The sequence below is a fragment of the Alligator sinensis genome, unplaced genomic scaffold (assembly GCF_000455745.1).
Source record: "Alligator sinensis unplaced genomic scaffold, ASM45574v1 scaffold71_1, whole genome shotgun sequence".
Classification (NCBI taxonomy): domain Eukaryota; kingdom Metazoa; phylum Chordata; order Crocodylia; family Alligatoridae; genus Alligator; species Alligator sinensis.
The window spans coordinates 729,212-734,896 of NW_005841834.1; the positions used below are offsets into that span (position 1 = coordinate 729,212).

Genomic DNA, 5,685 nt, shown 5'->3' on the forward strand with positions numbered 1-5,685 from the left:
GCATCCTTTCCTGCCCATGGCAGGGGGTCGGACTTGATGATCTGCTCAGGTCCCTTCCGACCCTACCAACTATGAACTATGAAACCCACAGCCCCCACCCCCCCTCCTCACACTGCCAAACACACAGATACCTACACCCCCTCACACACCCCAGCCACTCTCCCCCCACAGGCAGCCCCTCACAAACCCCGTACCCACTCATACCCCATATCCACACACACATCCACATGCTCCCTCACCCCACACCTATCCACCCCAACAGACACACCCACATGCTCCCTCACACCCCACATACCCACAGCCCCTCACAAACCTATAGCCACACCCCACAACATACAAGAGTAAGACTTCATTTTAAGCTATTGTGCAATCACCTCTATGTACACTACACAAACACATGTAAATATGGACAAAAATAGTTTTTGAAATCAAATTAATCAGTGTTGTAGATGTTTCCTTTTAGAATATAATTTGGCATTTTTCTGGTTCCGAGATGGCAAAACCTCTTGCTGAAAGGAGTACTTCCTGGGGCAAGAGGAGGGACTTCTGGTGGCAAGGGTCAGGGGTGAGGGGGCAGGACTTCCGGTCACAAGATGGCAACAAGGGGGCGGGGAACCCGTCAAGGGGCAGGGCTACCCATGCAGCCCTCGACAGTTTGCCCAAACTCAGTAAGTGGTCCTCTCCCCAAAATGATTGCCCGCCCCTGTCCTAGTCACACCACTGGAGGTTTCCAACATATGGAAAATCATCTAGATAGTCTGTATATATCACTGGCTATTTATACATGACACCAACATCTTGCAGTGTAAACTCATAAGATGCTGAAAAAACCGCTATTCACTCCCACAGTATCTGAGCACCTTGAATGTAAAAATAGCAACAAGAAATGCTGTCGCTTGTCTCTGAGGTTATGAATTAAAACAGGCAGTATTTTAACTACTTTATAAGTTAACATAAATCAGCCATATTCTATGATGCACATAATCATATTTTCCTAGGTGATGAACAAGTGTGGTACCCTTAAGCTTTTGATGCATGTCATGTCCATTTTTATATGAACTGCGCTCAATTCTCATGCAATGTAACCTTTGTAATTTATGCACATCTCATTCTAGACTCTGGCTCAGCAAAATCTTATAAATAAATGTTATTTAAAATTCAGCTTCTATGTTTAGACTTGATGCTTCCTTTTCAGTGTTACACATTAAGGCAACTTTTTTTAAGAGTCTAAAATGCTCATGAAATGGGTGGACAAGAACCTGATGGTGTTTAACACTGAAAAAATACAAGTTTCTCAAACTTTGGAGGAAAAACCTGCAGCATGCTTATAGGCTCGGCAGTGCTACGCTGGCTAGCACTACAGATGAAAAGGACTTGGGGGCCACGACTGACTACAAGATGAACATGAGCTTTCAATGCGATGCTGCAGCTAGTAAAGCGAGCAAAATGCTGGCTTGCATCCGTAGATGCTTCTCAAGCAAATCTTGGGACGTCATTCTTCCGTTGCACTCAGCCTTGGTGAGGCCACAGCTGGAGTACTGCGTCCAGTTTTGGGCTCCACAATTCAAAAAGGATGTGGAGAAGCTTGAGAGAGTGCAGAGGAGAGCCACGCACATGATCAGAGGTCAGGAAAACAGACCTTATGATGAGAGGCTGAGAACCATGGGACTCTTCAGTCTGGAAAAGCACAGGCTCAGGGGCGATCTGGTGGCCACCTATAAGTTTATCAGGGGTGTTCACCAGGATCTGGGGGAACGTCTGTTCACCAGAGCGCCCCAAGAGATGACAAGATCATATGGTCACAAACTCTGCCGCGACCGATTCAGGCTGGACATAAGGAAGACCTTCTTTCCTGTCCGAGCCCCCAAGGTTTGGAATAGACCGCACCCAGAGGTGGTTCAAGCACCCACTTTGAACGCCTTCAAGATGCAGTTGGATGTTTATCTTGCCGAGGTCCTATGATCCCTGCTGACTTCCTGCCCCTGGGGCAGGGGGCTGAACTCGATGATCCTTCGGGGTCCCTTCCAGCCCAAATGTCTTTGAAACCTATGAAAATTTCCATGCGTTTTCCAATGCTTACATGAATTATGAACTCTTGCTCCACTTTCTATTTTGCTCTCATCACATTTTGGACCATGAACACAAACCCAACACTGTTAAGAAGTGTGTCATTTCTGAGTTTTACTAACTGAGGACATCTAAATTACCAAAAAGATTCAAGACAGAAGCTTCTTCTTGGTCTCAGGCTGCACATAATCATAGGCTGAGTTTTGGTATATTTGGAAGAATTTTGTTTAAACCTTACTGTCAACTTGGCAGTCTTGTGCTCATGGCACTGTCACTATAGGCCATGCTAAATCAATATCTTTTCTAAGCAATACTTCATTTTGGAACCGATCTCTCCATGATGGGCAGCTCGATGGACTTCAGTCACCATGTCCAAGATTTCCCTGCAAATATGGCTGCCAGCCCCGCGATTTGCACATGAAATTGGCTGGCCGCTGTCTTGAGTTCAGTAGACCCCTATGTATTAGATCTAAAGGCTGAACACGCAGACCCTGAAAGGAAAGGCATTTACTGGACTGGCTGTGGGTACCAAGCCATACTGAATTTCTGTATCTTGTCCCAAATGCTGTTTATTCAAAATCATCAGAATTCTCATCTTGGGTGTCCATGGATGTACTCAACTTTGGCAGTCTGCTGTCTGTGCTCATACATCCACTGGCAATCATTAATAAAAGATTTAGATGGGAATTCCTCTTACATAGAGTAAGGAAGCTATTCAAACTATCAGCTGCTATTTGAATCTCAATAGATTTTCCTCTAATGCCTTTAAATACCACATGCTTTTACTATACATAAATTAAAAAAATAGGTATTTGAAGTGCTCTGTTCTTTTGGAACTATAACACTGCTGCCCTTAGACCATGCAAACAATCAAGATCATCTTCACATATTATTTTCCAATGTATAATAAACATTTGCAAAACAAAAAATATTTACATGTGCTAAAGGAAACATTTACAGAGATGTTAAAAGCATTTGTTTTTCCTTCCTGTCCACTCCAGCTAGCTCAACCCTTTCTTTCCCAGAGTTCATGAGCTGTGTACTGGAGGTATGCTTGAGAAAATCATGCGATTGAAAGATTATATGCTTAATCTAAAACATGCCCACTTCAGTTATTTCAAGCCATACTTAAATGATTGAAGAGAGAGTTTCATTTAAAAAAAAAAAAAAAAAAGATAATGTAGTAAATGACAAATGTGCTTCAATTCTAGGACACTTAACAAATAAAATGACATTTTGGCAGCCACAACTGAAATCAAAGTTAATATTTAAATATCACTTCTTCCTCTGGGAACTTTATTTTATTACATTGCCTGTTCATCTGCAAGGTGCAGAGATCCAAAGAACGGCATGTAAAAAAGTTTCACTTTTAAACCAGTGGTATTTACTGCCTTAGAGGTGAATTTATAGCCATCTCTCTGTTACTGGTATTCTTCCTTTTCCACTACCCTTGCTTTATTAGCTGCAAGTTAAACACTGCTCGTCAGTCATGTTTAGTTTTCCTAGCACACACATGACTCCATTTATTGCACTAATGCAGTGTCAACATAAATAACTATTTATGCCATTCTATACTACATAGAAATAAAATGGAAGGCTATCACGATGCATCTCTTCAGCAGAGAAATGACCATAAATATACAGACCATATGAGCTATCATGAAAAAAGTACAAGCATACCTGCTTGCTTCCTTTTGCAAAATAACACATAATCACAGTGAAAACATTTTTGACATCAGCTGACAATCACTGATAGCCAGATGACCTGTAGAAATGTCAAAATGCACACTTTTTAAGTGTTTAAAAAACCCTCAAAGTTTGATGGGAGAAAAATATACGAAAATTCTTTTATATGAAATTAAGAGATAAAAACAGTATTCTATTATTATGGAATGTTTTAAAAGAGAAGGTTTTGAAGCTACATTAATGGATTGCATTTAGTAGAGATTTCTTGAAGCAACAACTCCTGTTAGTGAATTTTTCATTTTTAATAAAGCTATTAACGAATCGCCTTTTGTTTTCAAACCAGCATTTCTTGTAATACATCTCCTGCATTCAGTCCATGGCCTTCTTTCTGGGCTAAGCAACAATGCTGGGGCAGACGCACATCTTTTTGCACCTCTTCCCAGAAAGAAGCAGCCATGGCTCAACAAACTATTCACAATATACGTATTTGAGATGTTACACAATGCTGGGCATGCCTCAAACAAGACTGGGGCTCCAATCATATCATACCAGTACAAATACACAGGAAACAGGCTATATCAGGGTCCTATTGGATAAACACAGAACTAAATACACACACAGGGAATTTAAACCTCCAGCTTTCTTCTACTTGGCTTTTCTTTATTAGACATTCATGATAAACTAATACCCCTCCCTTGTCCCAAGGCACTGTCTTTTTGTTTTCACTTCAAGCCACGTAAAAGCTGCTAACCAGTAGTTCATACAATCATTTCTCTCTCTTTAATGATCCATCTCTACATGCCAATCCCCATCTTGTGTAGACATGCTAGCTCAGGGCACGTTTTCATTAGAAGAGAACAAGGAAAAAAAAATAAAAGAACCCCATCCCCTCAAATAGGAAATCCACCTGCTGTATGTCTGTTTCTCAGCTCAATCCTTAAGATGTCTCACATGTGAAAATAAGCTCCTGGGTATATTCCATATACAAGATTCAGCATCAGCCGCCAAATTGGATTAAAAAACCCAGGACTACCTCCTCTCTCTTGGCTCCTTTATCCCCCAGTTGGAAAGAGGTTGAAGCTGCAGCTCCCCAAGGTTTCTGTTCTGCTGCAACTAGGAATAATGGCAATACTGGCAAACAATTATTGGACTCTTAAGTCACCTCAAGGCCCATCAACCAGCCATAGCAGAGATCACCCTCTGAGAGAAAAACTCTTGCCACCACCGAATACTGGTACCGCATATTTTCAGCTTTGAGTTTGAGGATCAAAGCAGCAGCTCACAGAGATGTTCCAGCTCTTCTCTGTTCCAGGTATCAGTTGTCTCTGCCAGTACCAGGGCTAATCCTTTGGAGCTCCTCTACCGCCCTTAGCTCGCGGGTCGTGAGAAGTGCAGCAAGGAGGCTCCTGTCTATCAACGGTAGCTCCTTTCACTCAGCCCCTTGCTACCTCCAAAGGAGAAGTCCTGGCTGCTTGCAAAGCTGAAGCAGACTGAAGCAAGCCCTAGGGAAACATACCTAGGGGGAACCATCCTGCCGCACCTGTAGCAACCATGGACCCAGGAGGCCTCGGATTGTGTCCATGAGACACAACCTCCTCCCCGCAGGCTGCTTATGACAGCCACGGAGGAACCAGCCTCGGGGCCGGCAGAAAACGGGACCACCCTGCTCCCCGTTTTCTGTCTCGGGAGGGAAGTGCCACATCCCCCGACATAGCTCCGGGCGCCCCTTCGCACACGTGCTGCCAGCACCCCTGGGCGGCGACCCGGGCACTGCCCCCCCCATGCAGGCACGGGAGGGTTTTAAAGAGACCCCCGCCCCGCGCAAACCGGGCAGGGAGCTATGGCCTGGAGGAGGCCTCCCCGCTTGCAGCAGAGGCAGCCCCGGGACCCGCCCCTGCGGACTCACCTTCGCAGCGACCAGCTCAGCGCATC

General features: G+C 44.0%; 1 protein-coding gene across 3 annotated transcripts in view; it reads right to left on the bottom strand.

Annotated features, from left to right (window-relative positions):
• Positions 1-5,685, bottom strand: part of PKIA (cAMP-dependent protein kinase inhibitor alpha) — a 76,618-nt gene that overhangs the window by 70,484 nt on the left and 449 nt on the right. The window contains exon 1 of one of the 3 annotated variants that reach the window (XM_006015285.2): positions 5,660-5,679. The exons of the other annotated variants lie outside the window; for them this stretch is intronic. The gene's annotated coding sequence lies outside the window, so the exon portion shown is untranslated. Of the gene's footprint in view, positions 1-5,659; positions 5,680-5,685 lie in introns of those variants that run through there. 3 annotated transcript variants of the gene reach the window in all.